The sequence below is a fragment of the Aegilops tauschii genome, chromosome 6 (assembly GCF_002575655.3).
Source record: "Aegilops tauschii subsp. strangulata cultivar AL8/78 chromosome 6, Aet v6.0, whole genome shotgun sequence".
NCBI classification, from domain to species: Eukaryota; Viridiplantae; Streptophyta; class Magnoliopsida; order Poales; family Poaceae; genus Aegilops; species Aegilops tauschii.
The window spans coordinates 298,100,675-298,118,718 of NC_053040.3; positions in this window are offsets into that span (position 1 = coordinate 298,100,675).

Sequence of the window (18,044 nt, forward strand, 5' to 3'; positions counted from 1 at the left end):
CGATAACAACGAAATCTCAAAGGAAAAAACTCAATTCATCACAACAAGATAGAGAGGGGGAAACACCATATGATCTGACTATATTAACAAAGCACGTGATACATCAAGATCGTGACATCTCAAGAACACGAGAGAGAGAGAGATTAAACACAAAGCTACTGGTACAAACCCTCAGCCCCGAGGGTGGACTATTCCCTCTTCATCGTGGTGGCCACCGGGATGATGAAGATGGCCACCGGAGATGATTCCCCCCTCCGGCAGGGTGCCAAAATGGGGTCTAGATTGGTTTTCGGTGGCTACAGAGGCCTGTGGCGGCAGAACTTCTGATCTAGGTTAACCCCGAGGGTTTTCGGAATATTTGTGAATTTATAGTGTAAAGAGGGGGTGCGGGAGGCCACCGAGGTGGGCACAACCCACCTGGGCGCGCCTGGGCCCCCAGGCGCCCCCTGGTGGGTTGTGCCCCCCTCGGGGCACCCCCCAGGTGCTGCTCTGGCCCATCCTGGGTGTTCTGGTCCATAAAAATTCTCCAAAAAGTTTCGCAGTGTTTGGACTCCGTTTGATATTGATTTCCTGCGATGTAAAAAAACAAGCAAAAAATAGCAACTGGCACTGGGCACTGTGTCAATAGGTTAGTCCCAAAAAAGATATAAAATGATATAAAGTTGTTATAAAATGATTGTAAAACATCCAAGAATGATAATATAACAGCATGAATACTTCATAAATTATAGATACGTTGGAGACGTATCAGCATCCCCAAGCTTAATTCCTACTCGTCCTCGAGTAGGTTAATGATAAAAGAAATAATTTATGAAGTGTGAATGCTAGCAAAGTGCATAAGTTTGATCAATGACAATTTCAATCACTTTTCCTAGCATCATAACATCAATTCCTTCTCATAGAATTTCTCATGTTAAAGTAGCAACCAATTCACATGTTAAGGTTCAAACAATGAATTCTCTTGAAACTCAACAACCTATGTTCTCAGTCACCAAGCAATTATAATTCAACTTATTCAACAGAGTTTAAGTAAGAGCTCCACATACTCAACCATCATATAGTCTTCTATGATTGCTAACACTCACCGCATACACATGAGCAAAACATTTCAACTGGACACATAGAAAGATAGGGGCTTATTGTTTTGCCTCCCAACGTATTCACCTCAAGGGTGATGTCAACAATAATAACTCATGCTACCCATATTCAACTGGACATATGTGCCTAGATCTTTCCTCACCACATGATGTTTGCCAAAAGAGAAAACTAAAAAGGAATAGAGAGAAAAACTTTGACTCTTTGCATAAAAGTAAATACTGAAAAGTAAAAGATAGGCCCTTCGAAGTGGGAAGCAGAGGTTGCCATGCACTTATTTGTTTGTATGCTCAACCCCTTAGTGCAAAAGAACGTCATGGTATATTGCCCCTTATGATAGCAACCTTTATTATGCAGTCTGTTGCTTTTATTCTTTGCCATCACAAGTTCATACAATGCTCAATTTTCTCTTACACTAAATGATCTAAAACTTTTAGAAGCAATTTTTATTGCCTTTTTGCACCGATGACAACTTACTTGAAGGATCTTGCTCAATCCTTAGGTAGGTATGGTGGACTCTTGAAGATAAGATTTGGGTGTAAGGGTTTTTTGGATGCACAAGTAGTATCTCTACTTGGTGCGGAATTTTTGGCTAGCAAAGATGGGGGGCAAGCACCACATGCTGAAGGATCTATGACAATATAACTTATATGTGAATATGAACAAACATAAACCGTTACGTTGTCTTCCTTTTCCAACGTCAACAATTTTGGCATATAATATTTTGATGGGGGCTCACAATCACAAAAGATTTCCAAGATAGTGTATTTGCATGTGCAAGTTCTCTTCCTTATACTAATTATTCGTGAATTGCTTGTATGACCAATATTGTGATTGTCAAGCCTTAAAAGATTTCACTTTCTAAACCCAATGTGAAGCTACCACTAGGCATGATATGATTTCAACTTCATGACATTCAATTTATTCAACAATTTACTCATAGGATATAGGTAAAGCACAAGAGTAAATGACAAGCTACTCCAAAAAGATATAAGTGAAAATCATGAGCATAATACTTCTTTCTCTCAAATTAATTTAAGTGAATCAAGAGATAATTTCTTCAAAAATACTAAAGCACACTGTGCTCAAAAAGATATAAGTGAAGCACTAGAGCAATTCCATAGAAAAGAGCTTCGTTGATGGGATGTGTGTGCCGCTTACCTAGCCTCCCTGGCAACTATTTGAGGGTTCTATTTTATTTAAAAACTTTCAGATCTAAGTACTTTATTAAAAAAACAAGAAAAACAAAATAAAACGACATTCTAAGAATAGCACACATCATGTGAAGAAGCAAAAACTTAGGTTCAACCGATACTAACCGATAATTGTTGAAGAGGAAAGGTGGGATGCCTATCCCCAAGCTTAGATGCTTGAGACTTCTTGAAATATTATATTGGGGTGCCTTGGGCATCCCCAAACTTGAGCTTTTGTGTCTCCTTAATTCTTCTCATATCACGGTTTTCCTAAATCTCAAAAGCTTCATCCACACAAAACTCAACAAGAACTCGTGAAATAAGTTAGTATAAACAATTGCAAAAACCTTATCATTCTCTACTGTAGCAAATCACTAAAATTATTATTCAACATTGCATACTAAATGCCTCTGCATATTTAATACTTATATCCTCAAATAGAATCATTCAACAAGAAAACATATGCAGTTGGAGACGTATCAACCATCGACTGCCTCCACGGGCTACTGTTCATCCACCGTCGACCTCCTCCAGCCTCCACCTGCGACTGTTCATCCATGGAGTCTCCCCTCCTGCCTCCACGGGCTCCTGTTCATCCAGCCTCCACCACTCCTCCACCGGCTATTGTTCAACCAACCCTCTCCACGGGGTCCTGTTCAACCACCCCTCCACGGGCTACTGTTCATCCAGCCCTCCACGGGGTCCTGTTCATCCACCCCCAACCGGCTCAATCGGGGTCCTGTTCATCCAGCGGCAACACCACGGGGTCCTGTTCATCCAAACCCCCCAACAACGCTCACTGTTCATCAAGGGAAGGAGGCAGCAGGGTTCGATCGGCTTCAGTTAGCAGCAGTAGCAAAGGAATCGTTCGATCGGCTTCAGTTAACAGCCAGATCGATCGATCGCTTGGGTTCAGTAATGCGTAGCCTACAGCGCAATCGCTCGGGTTCAGTAGGCGAATGCCTCGCTCGGGTTCAGTTAGAGCCCAACGCCTCGCACCGACGCGCGTACGTGTACGAGAGAAACGCGCATCGCTCGGCCCCTGACCACCCACCGTAACCGGGAACTCCTCGATATTTTCCTCGCCCTCGCTTCTACCACGGTTTTTTCTATCATGGACGGCCCAAAGAATGTCATGCAGCTGCGTCTCCGGCCCGCCCAGGACGACAAACCCATTTTCTGTCATGATTTTTTGTCATAGAAGTAGGAGCCCACCACATATATGATGATACCGGGTTTTGTCACAATTATTGTCATATAAGTGTCATAAGCATGCAGAAAAAAAATTCTTTCGGCCCAAAATGTCACGGATGTGTCTTTTTTTTGTAGTGCATGTTACTTTTTTTGTTTGAGATATCATCGACACATTGCCTCTGTTTCGCACAAACCATCTCTCTCACACCCACCCACATACGTACCTGCACCTAAAGAAGAGGTGCACGCAGGACGTACATACTCATGTCTCATTCCCGGCCACACCCGTGCGGGTACACGGTGGAGTTCATTTCTGTACGAAAAGGCAGCCCACGTGATAATTTGACGCGTGTAGCGGTTGTTTACTCGAAGGAGGGTCATGTACCACGCGTAGACAGAACAAAGTTCGACTTGACTCGTTAGTATTAAATAAAGTTATATTCTCAATGGCACGTACAAAATATAAAACGATTGTCATCGGGGAAAAAGAAAAATCCGCTCCACTATATACAGTGGAGCCTGTCTGCCGGGGTTTGTCTCTCGTCACACCATCTCACACAAGGCGGCGGTGGCTCTCTCTCTCTCACCGTTGGTCAGTGATCTGGCCGCACCCCGTCCGCCAGCGGAAAGGGAGAACGTGCATCGTTTCTCCGTTTGACGGCGTTGAGGCAGCACATCCCGACCTGCGGTACCCGCCGTTCTCTCCGACCAAGCTCCGACGCGGTAGGGCCTTTGCCACTTGCTCGTTGCCGCAGTATGGGCAGATCCCGTCCGCCGGCGCCCTCCTAGTTACATCCCGACGACCCTCAGGTACAGCTTCCTCCGGCCTTGCTCCACTGCCCATCTTCCCACGTTGTTGCATGTGGAAAATCCTACATGTGGATCTTGTTTAGTTGTTTGCTTAAAATATATCTCGGCCGGCGTACTTTCCATCTTTCAATCTCGTCCTCAAACCGTTTTTGCTTATTACATGGAATATGCTTCTTTTTTGTCGGCGTATGTGTCTTCAACTCATGTTATTGGGCAGTAATTGTTTCCTTTCTACCTCCTTTTGCGAACAGGGCTATCCATTTCACCTCGTTGCTATTGCAACCTTTTGATGAACTGCACAAATCACTTTTTTCTTAAGAGAGTTTTGTGCAGTTCCGCCAAAATGTCACACAGGCAACGTTTTTACATTTCTGTGGGACTGCAGAAAGGGAGATTGGTTTTTCTATCCTCCCCATCCAACTCCATGCCTAATCTTCTCCAACAAGTAGTTAGTCCTAAAGAGAGATTGCAGAGGTGATCGGCTTCTATTTGTGTGTGTTATGTTTCATCATCTAGTTCCACTATTATTGTAATCACACTGACTGGATATCTTTGAAACATGGATGGTCAGCTCGATTTTAGTGGAGCTGCAGAAAATGATCGGATTGTGATGTCCTCAATACACCTCTTTTTTGCTATAGAGCTGGGTGAAACTAGCTGCCAACCAATGAACACTGTGCCCAGGAAATGGAGCCATGCCTACGAACAACATCGATCAATTATATATTTTTCTTTATTTGTACACCTTCTCACAACTTTGTCTTCAGTTGTGATGTGAATATTGGCGCTGATCTGCGAACCATTGAGATGCATTAGCAGCCATGGTATTTTCATTTGTATTTGATGGAATGTTGTAACGAGATAATCTTGAGGCAAGAGGACACATGAATCCTAAGTTGAAACCTTTTTTTCCTGTGGGAACCAAAGTTGAAACCTTCATAGCATCACAGTACAATTTCATTAAAATTATGCGTACATATAAACAAATCCTGAACGATTGATAGCAATGCCAGAAACAATTCAACTTCGTTGCGCCACCATGTGGGACATCCTTCATGCGGCTCCACCTGCCATCCATATAACAATATTGAGTGCACAACTGCAGGTAGGCCTAACTGCAGGGAAAGATTCACCCCGGTCGTTGCAACGCAATAGTAATGACTAGTGAGCAGTCAAATCACAGAGCCCCACCTTCACCACAGTAGTTGCTCGGACGAAGCAACCATCATTTCTCTATTCGTTGAATCCGCTGGTACTCCCATATTCCCAGAGTAATAAGTTGCTCGGGCGAAGCAACCATCACTTCACCTTTACCATAGTAAGTACTACCTCCTTTTTATTCTAGAAACGACCACACGTGAACATTGGACGGTAGCAGCACAGCAACTGAATCAAAAATCAAAACCAACCAGTGAACTACTACTACTGGTGAGCGTTTGCTAGTATCATGTACTCTGCATGTCCATGTATATAGGGCTTAATGCGTTTTCTGAGACTAACTTTGGCCCTGTTTGGACCCATGGGTTAGAGTTAGTTTGAGCTAGTTGGGGCTCAAATAGCCCTAAAGTATCCAAACATGAGGGTTAAATTGGAGCAAGTTGCACCAAACCCACCAAAAAAACTATCCACCCAAGAGTCGCTAACATGTGATGAGTTAACCGACCTCAATAGACGGCAAAAACGCCAGCCTGCCGCACTTTGAGAGAGACGAGGAGCGAGAAGCAATACGGGCTGGTGGATTACTAGAGCTAGGTGTCGCACGGAGGCCAAGAAATATGGTGATAGCGTGGGTTAGCCATGTATGATGTAACTACACTGCGCCATGGTGTTTCGTACTCTTCCGGTCTACTATGGAGATGATAGGTTGATTTTATGTCGCTGAATAATATAAAATATTATGAGTGCAGACGCTCCACCACGAGGTTCCTTGGTCCTTCTCGGTCATCGGGATGTTCATCCTTTTGCCAACACGTGGCAACTCCCAGAACGACGAGAAGCTTGCTTACTACGCCTTCTCCCTTGCCAACGCGTGCGCAGTGGCTCGCAGCACGAGGAGAAACTTTTGCTTACAAGCGGTGGACGGGCAGCAGTTCATTTGGTGTCAGATTGCCAGAAGTACTACTGCAGTACCATCATTATTGTTCGACTTCCGGAAGAGGTGAAGATCCAAGCGCTAGTAGGTGACCTTGCGCTTGGCTCTTCGCCTCTTCCGGAAGTCGAACAATAATGATGGTACTATAGTAGTACTCCTGGCAATCTGACACCAAATGAACTGTTGCACGTCCACCGCTTGTAAGCAAAAGTTTCTCCTCGTGTTGCGAGCCGCCGCGCACGCGTTGGCGAGGGAGAAGGCGTACACTACTGCAGGATGCTGCTAACGCGACACTACGATCAGAGACCCTTTAACGAAACTGTGTGCGATGCAGTAATCGCAAACGGTGGTGTAAAAAAACCGTCAAAACAGGAGCAAAACGTTTGCGATGACGGATGCATCAAACACGGGTTCGGATTTTAGTTACGTGTGCGATGCAGGGCATACGGTTCAGTTCAATTAACTGTTTGCGATGAGGAGGAATGATACGTCTCCAATGTATCTATAATTCATGAAGTATTCATGCTATTATTTTATCATTCTTGGATGTTTTACAATCATTTTATAGCAACTTTATATCATTTTTTGGGACTAACCTGTTGACCCAGTGCCCAGTGCCAGTCATTGTTTTTTGCTTGTTTTTTTAAATCACAGGAAATCAATACCAAATGGATTCCAAACGCAACGAAACTCCACGGAGATTTTTTATGGACCACAGGGAACCCAATGGGCCAGAGCTGCACCTGGGGGTGCCCCGAGGGGGCACACCCACCATGGCGCGCCAGGCCCCCCTGGCGCGCCCAGGTGGGTTGTGCCCACCTCGGCGGCCTCCCGCACCCCCTCTTTGCACTATAAATTCCCAAATACTCTGAAACCCATCGGGGTTAACCTAGATCAGAAGTTCTGCCGCCGCAGGCCTCTGTAGCCACCGAAAACCAATCTAGACCCGTTACGGCACCTGCCGGAGGGGGAATCATCTCCGGTGGCCATCTTCATTATCCCGGCGGCCACCACGATGAGGAGGGAGTAGTCCACCCTCGGGGCTGAGGGTTTGTACCAGTAGCTATGTGTTTTATCTCTCTCTCTCGTGATCTATATCATGGGCTTTGTTAATATAGTCAGATCATATGATGTTTCTCCCCTCTATACTCTTGTTGTGATGAATTGAATCTTTACCCTTTGAAGTTTTGTCATGTCGGATTGAATATTCAGAGATGAGAACACATGATATATGTCTTGCGGTATGAATACTTGAGGTGAAAATTGGGGTATTGATACGTCTCCGTCGTATCTATAATTTTTGATTGTTTCATGCCAATATTCTACAACTTTTACATACTTTTGGCAACTTTTTATACTATTTTTGGGACTAACATATTGGTCCAGTGCCAGTTCCTGTTTGTTGCATGTTTTTTGTTTCGCAGAAAATCCATATCAAACGGAGTCCAAATGGGATAAAACTGACGGAGATTTTTTTTGGAATATATGTGATTTTTGGGAAGAAGAATCAACGCGATACGATGTCCGAGGGGGCCACGACGTAGGGGGCGCGCCCCAGGGGATCAGGCGCGCCCTGGGCCCTCGTGGCCACCCCGTAAGGTGGTTGGAGCCCTTCTTTCGCCGCAAGAAAGCTAATATCCGGATAGAGATGTCCAAAATTCAGCCCAATCGGAGTTACGGATCTTTGGTTATAAAAGAAACGGTGAAAGGGCAGAATTTAGAAGGAAGAAACAGAGAGAGACAGAGAGACATATCCAATCTCGGAGGGGCTCTCGCCCCTCCGCCGCCATGGAGGCCATGTACCAGAGGGGAAACCCTTCTCCCATCTAGGGGGAAGGTCAAGGAAGAAGAAGGAGGAGGGGGCCCTCTCCCCCCTCTCCCGGTGGCGCCGGAACACCGCCGGGGCCATCATCGTGTGACGGCGATCTACACCAACACCTCCGTCATCTTCACCAACATCTTCATCACCTTCCCCCATCTATCTACAGCGTTCCCCTCTCCCGCAACCCGTTGTACCCTCTACTTGAACATGGTGCTTTATGCTTCATATTATTATCCAATGATGTGTTGCCATCCTATGATGTCTGAGTAGATTTTCGTTGTCCTATCGGTAATTGGTGAATTGCTATGATTGGTTTAATTTGCTTGTGGTTATGTTGCTGTCCTTTGGTGCCCATCATATGAGCGCGCGCGTGGATCACACTATAGGGTTAGTTGTATGTTGATACGACTATGTATTGGAGGGCAAGAGTGACAAAAGCTTCAACCTAGCATAGAAATTGATGCATACGGGATTGAAGGGGGGCCAATTTATCTTAATGCTATGGTTGGGTTTTACCTTAATGAACGTTAGTAGTTGCGGATGCTTGCTAATAGTTCCAATCATAAGTGCATAGAATTCCAAGCCAGGGATGACATGCTAGCAGTGGCCTCTCCCACATAAAACTTGCTATCGGTCTAGTAAAGTAGTCAATTGCTTAGGGACAATTTCGCAACTCCTACCACCACTTTTCCACACTCGCTATGCTAACTTTATTGTGTCTTTATCTAAACAGCCCCTAGTTTTTATTTACATGCTCTTTATATTCTTGCAAACCTATCCAACAACACCCACAAAGTATTTCTAGTTTTATACTTGTTTTAGTAAAGCGAACGTTAAGCGTGCGTAGAGTTGTATCGGTGGTTGATAGAACTTGAGGAATATTTGTTCTACCTTTATCTCCTCATTGGGTTCGACACTCTTACTTATCGAAAGAGGCTACAATTGATCCCCTATACTTGTGGGTTATCAACACCTTTTTCTGGCACCATTGCCGGGGAGTTATAGCGTGGTGAATATTCTCGTGTGTGCTTGTTCATTAAGTAATTTTTATTTGCTGTTCTAAGTTGTTCTCTATCTTTAGTTATGGATATGGAACACGAAATACCAAAAAAATTAGGTGTACTTGCTACTCATGGAGATGGGGAACCTCCTAAAACCCTCGATGTTGGTTATGTGAAAAATATTATGTACTACTTTGATAATCCTGAGAAAACCCCATTCAATTATGTAATGGGAGACACGTTGGATCAACGTGAATACTTTAGGGATTATCGCTTGACTCAAAAAAGGAAACTATTATGGGATCAAATTCATATGTTGCATTGGTATGCTCGGGAACTATGCTTGAGATATGATTATACTTGTTGCTCTAGGATGAAGGCTCCACACCTTCCCTTTTCATGCAAATTTAATGATGATAAAATCTTGGCCTCTTATGCTAATGGTATATATGATTACTATGATGTGGAACAAATAGAATAATTTGTTGCTTTTATGGGTGCTTATGAAATTGAATCTTTGTTTAAAGAGTGTGAAAATCTTGATGATGCTGTTTACACACCTGAAAATTTTGCTATACTTAAATATTGCTCTGAGAATTATGAACTCAATTCCGATATTGATGATTTTATTGAGAGAGTCTACGCTGTCCAAGAAGAGACTAATATTTTGCAGGAGTCTATGAAAGAAGAAATTGATGAAACTGTGAGCTCATTGGATGAAAAAGATGATGAGGAGAGCGAAGAACAAAAGGAGGAAGAATGGATTAGCAACCCGTGTCCACCTTCTAATGAGAGTAACCCACCAACTCATACATTGTTTAATGTCCCTTCGTGCTTACCGAAGGATGATTGCTATTATAACTATTATGATCCCGTTGATTCTTTTGAAATATCCCTTTTTGATGATGCTTGCTATGCTTGTGGCCAAGATGCCAATATGAATTATGCTTATGGAGATGAACTTGCTATAGCTCCTTATGTTAAACATGAAATTGTTGCTATTGCACCCACACATGATAGTCCTATTATCTTTTTGAATTCTCCCGACTACACTATATCGGAGAAGTTTGCCCTTATTAAGGATTATATTGATGGGTTGCGTTTTACTATTACACATGATGATTTTGATAGATATAATATGCATGTGCTTGCTGCTCCTACTTGCAATTATTATGAGAGAGGAACTACATCTCCGCCTCTCTATGTTTCCAACATGATAAAATTGCAAGAAATTGTTTATACTATGCATTGGCCTTTACTTTGTGTGCATGAATTGTTCTTTTATGACATGCCGATGCATAGGAAGAGAGTTAGACTTCGTCATTACATGATATATGTTACTTTGTGCTCACTGCTAAATTACAAATCATTGTTAATTAAAATTGGCTTTGATATACCTTGGGATCCGGGTGGATTCATTACTTGAGCACTGTATGCCTAGCTTAATGGCTTTAAAGAAAGCGCTGCCAGGGAGACAACCCGGAAGTTTTAGAGAGTCATTTACTTCTGTTGATTGCTTCATATAGTTTAAAAACAAAAAAAATAAAGAGGGGAACCCAAATTTTTTTCAAAAAGGAAAGTGAAAGTGAGAGAGACAAGCATGGTTGAAGTGGGGGAGCTCCTTGAACTTTGTTCATGCTCACGGAAACTTTGTGAATCTTGATTACAGAAACTTTTCAACAAAAATAATTATCCTCTTGTACAATTCCATTGTATTATAAAAATAATGTGCCAAGGTTTGCCTTTAGGATGTTTTAGATTGCTTGTTGGTTTGTGCGGTGAAGAACAGAAACTTTGGCTGTAGTGCGTGATTTTACATTTTTTACTGGAACGTCAAATGGTTATGAAACTTTTTGCACTATCTTTATATACAAATGTTTTATTTTTCCTAATTTTGGAAGAATTTTGGAGTACCAGAAGTATGGTGAATGTTCATATTACTACAGACTGTGCTGTTTAAGACAGATTCTGTTTTTGATGCATAGTTTGCTTGTTTTGATGAAACTATCGATTTCTATCAGTGGATTAAGCCATGGAAAAGTTATATCACAGTAGCTACAATGCAAAAACAAAATATGAATTGGTTTGCAACAGTACTTAGAGTAGTGATTTGCTTTATTATACTAACGGATCTTACTGAGTTTTCTGTTGAGTTTTGTGTGGATGAAGTGTTCGAAGATCGAGGAGGTCTCGATGTGAGGAGAAGGAGGAGAGGCAAGAGCTCAAGCTTGGGGATGCCCAAGGCACCCCAAGTAAATATTCAAGGAGACTCAAGCATCTAAGCTTGGGGATGCCCCGGAAGGCATCCCATCTTTCTTCAACAAATATCGGTATGTTTTCGGATTCGTTTCGTTCATGCGATATGTGCAAATCTTGGAGCGTCTTCTGCATTTAGTTTTCACTCTTATTTTATGCACCATGCTGGTATGAGATAGTCCTTGGTTGATTTATAGAATGCTCTTTGCACTTCACTTATATCTTTTGAGTATGGCTTTATAGAATGATTCATGTGCTTCGCTTATATCATTCGAAGTATGGATTGCCCGTTTCCCTACACATAGAAAACCGCCATTTGTAGAATGCTCTTTTGCTTCAATTATATTTGTTAGAGCGTGCGCATATCTTTTGTAGAAATAATTAAACTCTCTTGCTTCACTTATATCTATTTAGAGAGATGACAGGAACTGGTCATTCACATGGTTAGTCATAAAATCCTACATAAAACTTGTAGATCACTGAATTTGATTCCTTGCAATAGTTTTGCGATATAAAGATGGTGATATTAGAGTCATGCTAGTGGGTAGTTGTGGATTGTAGAAATACTTGTGTTGAAGTTTGTGATTCCCGTAGCATGCACGTATGGTGAACCGTTATGTAACGAAGTTGGAGCATGAGGTATTTATTGATTGTCTTCCTTATGAGTGGCGGTCGGGGACGAGCGATGGTCTTTTCCTACCAATCTATCCCCCTAGGAGCATGCGCGTAGTACTTTGTTTCAATGACTAATAGATTTTTGCAATAAGTATGTGAGTTCTTTATGACTAATGTTGAGTACATGGATTATACGCACTCTCACCCTTCCATCATTGCTAGCCTCTTCGGTACCGTGCATTGCCCTTTCTCACCTCGAGAGTTGGTGCAAACTTCACCGGTGCATCCAAACCCCGTGATATGATACGCTCTATCACACATAAGCCTCCTTATATCTTCCTCAAAACAGCCACCATACCTACCTATCATGGCATTTCCATAGCCATTCCAAGATATATTGCCATGCAACTTCCATCATCATCATATACATGACTTGAGCATTCATTGTCATATTGCTCTGCATGATCGTAAGATAGCTAGCATGATGTTTCCATGGCTTGTCTGTTTTTTTATGTCATTGCTACGCTAGATCATTGCACATCCCGGTACACCACCGGAGGCATTCATATAGAGTCATATCTTTGTTCTAGTATCGAGTTGTAATATTGAGTTGTAGGTAAATAAAAGTGTGATGATCATCATTATTAGACCATTGCCCCAAGAAAAAAAAAGAGAGGCCAATGAAGCCTAAATAAAAAAAGGGGGCCAAAGAAGCCCGCCAAAAAAAGAGAAAAAAAAAGGGGCACTGTTACTATCCTTTTACCACACTTGTGCTTCAGAGTAGAACCATGTTCTTCATATAGAGAGTCTCTTGAGTTATCACTTTCATATACTAGTGGGAATTTATAATATAGAACTTGGCTTATACATTCCGATGATGGGCTTCCTCAATTGCCCGAGGTCTTCATGAGCAACCAAGTTGGATGCACCCCCACTTAGTTTTCAGTTTGAGCTATCATATACTTATAGCTCTAGTGCATCTGTTGCATGGCAATCCCTACTCCTTGCATTGACATCAATTGATGGGCATTTCCATAGCCCGTTGATTAGCCGTGTCGGTGTGGAACGACACCTATGGGATCACAAGAATCCCTACTACGGTTGCCGGGGCGCGGGGTTGCGAGAAGAGCAGGGCTAGTAGATAGCACAAGGATCGTTTACCCAGGTTCGGGCCGCGAGGATGCGTAAAACCCTAGTCCTGCTTTGGTGGGTGTATTTCATAGAGTTCTTGAGCTCTCGAACTAGCTGTGGTCAGTGCGTGGTTCGAAAAATCCGAATCCTCCTCCAGTATGCCATGGGCCTCCTTTTATAGTCGAAAGGGGCTGCCACGGTGGCACACAGGAGGTGGAAAGGCGTACAGTGCCCTGAGCTTATCGCTCATATTACAGGACAAGACGCATTTAATGCGTAGCTTAGGTGTCCCTTTGCTTTATTGGGGACGGGGGCGAGGCCCGTCTCGTCCGTCGCCGCTCCTCCTTGCTTTGACACGCGCCCTGGCCAGCGATGCGTGCGGTGCCATGTAGGCAGGCAGGCAGCTGAGGTGGCCCGGTGGTGGAGTCTTCATGAAGATCTGCATGCCGCCACGCAGGCGCTCGATGAGTTGGCCTACACGCATGCGTCACATCGCAGTAAATGGGCAGCGCGACCCGCGGCTTCCCCATAAAAAGGGATAACCGCGGGCACACTGTTCCTTTTACCCTTCGCACAACCCCAATCTCGGAAACCTCCGCCTGCCTTCCTCTTCTTCTCCAAGCTTCGTTCCTGCTCGCCGTCGTTGCGCTTCCGCCGCCCTTTGTCATGTCCTCCTCCCCCAGCCGCCATGGCGCCAAAATCCACCAAGGGCAATGGAGTGGCCAAGGACGCCGGAGCTGCGGAGCCGCCGGAGAGTGCGCTGGCGGTGCAGCGGACGCAGTCCTCCTTCTTCCCCTCGACAGTCGATGTGTTTGAGCTTCGGGACTCCTTCAGGCCCCTATGGGGAGTGAACACGGGGGGAGAATTCGGGGCATCCAGCCACGCGTGTCATCCCCGCTGACTGCGCCGAGGCTGCCCCAAATCGGTACCCCTTCTTTGTTGATTATTTTTCCTACGGGCTCTGTCCTCCCTTCTCTGATTTCTTCAGCGATGTCATGCATACCTTTGGCTTCCGCCTCCTAGATTTTACTCCGAATGCGGTGGCATGCATGGCCCTTTTCGCGCATCTCTGCGAGAGCTTCGCCGGGGTGCACCCCAACACGGCGCTCTGAAGGAAATATGCCCTAGAGGCAATAATAAAGTATTATATATTTCCTTATATCATGATAAATGTTTATTATTCGTGCTAGAATTGTATTAACCAAAAACATAATACATGTGTGAATATATAGACAAACAGAGTGTCACTAGTATGCCTCTACTTGACTAGCTCGTTAATCAAAGATGGTTATGTTTCCTAGCCATAGACATAAGTTGTCATTTGATTAACGAGATCACCTCATTAGGAGAATGACGTGATTGACTTGACCCATTCCATTAGCTTAGCACTCGATCGTTTAGTATGTTGCTATTGCTTTCTTCATGACTTATACATGTTCCTATGACTATGAGATTATGCAACTCCCGTTTACCGGAGGAACACTTTGTGTGCTACCAAACGTCACAACGTAAATGGGTGATTATAAAGATGCTCTACAGGTGTCTCCAAAGGTACTTGTTGGGTTGGCGTATTTCGAGATTAGGATTTGTCACTCCAATTGTCGGAGAGGTATCTCTGGGCCCACTCGGTAATGCACATCACTATAAGCCTTGCAAGCATTGTGACTAATGAGTTAGTTGCGGGATGATGTGTTATGGAACGAGTAAAGAGACTTGCCGGTAACGAGATTGAACTAGGTATCGAGATACCGATGATCAAATCTCGGGCAAGTAACATACCGGTGACAAAGGGAACAACGTATGTTGTTATGCGGTCTGACCGATAAAGATCTTCGTAGAATATGTGGGAGCCAATATGGGCATCCAGGTCCCGCTATTGGTTATTGACCGGAGACGTGTCTCGGTCATGTCTACATAGTTCTCGAACCCGTAGGGTCCGCACGCTTAACGTTACGATGACAGTTTTATTGAGTTTTGATGTACCGAAGGAGTTCGGAGTCCCGGATGAGATCGGGGATATGACGAGGAGTCTCGAAATGGTCGAGACGTAAAAATCGATATATTGGACGACTATATTCGGACTTCGGAAAGGTTCCGAGTGATTCGGGTATTTTTCGGAGTACCGGAGAGTTACGGGAATTCGTATTGGGCCTTAATGGGCCATACGGGAAAGGAGAGAAAGGCCTCAAAAGGTGGCCGCACCCCTCCCCATGGTCTGGTCCGAATTGGACTAGGGAAGGGGGGCGCACCCTTCCTTCTTTCTCCTTCCCCCTTCCCCCTTCCCTTCTCCTACTCCCACAAGGAAAGGAGGAGTCCTACTCCCGGTGGGAGTAGGACTCCCCCCTATGGCGCGCCTCTCCCCTTGGCCGGCTGCCTCCCCCTTGCTCCTTTATATACGGGGGCAGGGGGCACCCCAGAGACACAACAATTGATCATTGAGATCTCTTAGCCGTGTGCGGTGCCCCCCTCCACCATATTACACCTCGATAATACCGTTGCGGAGCTTAGGCGAAGCCCTGCGTCGGTGGAACATCATCATCGTCACCACGCCGTCGTGCTGACGAAACTCTCCCTCAACACTCGGCTAGATCGGAGTTCGAGGGACGTCATCGAGCTGAACGTGTATAGAACTCGGAGGTGCCGTACGTTCGGTACTTGATCGGTCGGATCGTGAAGACGTACGACTACATCAACCGCGTTGTGATAGCGCTTCTACTGTCGGTCTACGAGGGTACGTGGACAACACTCTCCCCTCTCGTTGCTATGCGTCACCATGATCTTGCATGTGCGTAGGAAATTTTTTGAAATTACTACGTTCCCCAACAGTGGCATCCGAACCTGGTTTTATGCGTTGATGCTATGCACGAGTAGAACACAAGTGAGTTGTGGGCGATATAAGTCATACTGCTTACCAGCATGTCATACTTTGGTTCAGCGGTATTGTGAGATGAAGCGGCCCGGACCAACATTACGCGTATGCTTACGCGAGACTGGTTTCACCGTTGCGAGCACTCATTGCTTAAAGGTGACTGGCGGGTGTCTGTCTCTCTCACTTTAGTTGAACCGAGTGTGGCTACGCCCGGTCCTTGCGAAGGTTAAAACAGCACCAACTTGACAAACTATCGTTGTGGTTTTGATGCGTAGGTAAGAACGGTTCTTGCTAAGCCCGTAGCAGCCACGTAAAACTTGCAACAACAAAGTAGAGGACGTCTAACTTGTTTTTGCAGGGCATGTTGTGATGTGATATGGTCAAGACATGATGTGATATAATTTGTTGTATGAGATGATCATGTTTTGTAACCGAGTTATCGGCAACTGGCAGGAGCCATATGGTTGTCGTTTTATTGTATGCAATCCAATCGACATGTAATGCTTTACTTTATCATTAAGCGGTAGCGATAGTCGTAGAAGCATAAGATTGACGAGACGACAACGATGCTACGATGGAGATCAAGGTGTCGCGCCGGTGACGATGGTGATCATGACGGTGCTTCGGAGATGGAGATCACAAGCACAAGATGATGATGGCCATATCATATCGCTTATATTGATTGCATGTGATGTTAATCCTTTATGCATCTTATCTTGCTTTGTTTGACGGTAGCATTATAATATGATCCTTCACTAAATTATCAAAGTATAAGTGTTCTCCCTGAGTATGCACCGTTGCGAAAGTTCTTCGTGCTGAGACACCACGTGATGATCGGGTGTGATAGGCTCTACGTTCAAATACAACGGGTGCAAAACAGTTGCACACGCGGAATACTCAGGTTAAACTTGACGAGCCTAGCATATAACAGATATGGCCTCGGAACACGGAGACCGAAAGGTCGAGCGTGAATCATATAGTAGATATGATCAACATAGTGATGTTCACCATTGAAACTACTCCATCTCACGTGATGATCGGACATGGTTTAGTTGATATGGATCACGTGATCACTTAGAGGATTAGAGGGATGTCTATCTAAGTGGGAGTTCTTAAGTAATATGATTAATTGAACTTAAATTTATCATGAACTTAGTCCTGGTAGTATTTTGCAAATTATGTTGTAGATCAATAGTTCGCGTTGTTGCTTCCCTGTTTATTTTTGATATGTTCCTAGAGAAAAATTACGTTGAAAGATGTTAGTAGCAAAGATGCAGATTGGATCTGTGATCTGAGGATTATCCTCATTGCTGCACAGAAAAATTATGTCCTTGATGCACCGTTAGGTGACAGACCTATTGCAGGAGCAGATGCAGACATTATGAACGTTTGGCTAGCTCAATATGATGACTACTTGATAGTTTAGTGCACCATGCTTAACGGCTTAGAATCGGGACTTCAAAGACGTTTTGAACGTCATGGACCATATGAGATGTTCCAGGAGTTGAAGTTAATATTTCAAGCAAATACCCGAGTTGAGACATATGAAGTCTCCAACAAGTTCTATAGCTAAAAGATGGAGGAGAATCGCTCAACTAGTGAGCATGTGCTCAGATTGTCTGGGTACTACAATCGCTTGAATCAAGTGGGAGTTTATCTTCCAAGATAAAATAGTGATTGACAGAATTCTCTAGTCACCATCACCAAGTTAGTAGAACTTCGTGATGAACTATAGTATGCAAGGGATGACGAAAGTAATTCCCGAGCTCTTCGTGATGCTGAAATCGATGAAGGTAGAAATCAAGAAAAACATCAAGTGTTGATGGTTGACGAGACCACTTCAAGTGTTGATGGTTGACGAGACCACTAGTTTCAAGAAAAGGGCAAAGGGAAGAAGGGGAACTTCAAAAAGAACGGCAAGCAAGTTGCTACTCAAGTGAAGAAGCCCAAGTCTGTACCTAAGCCC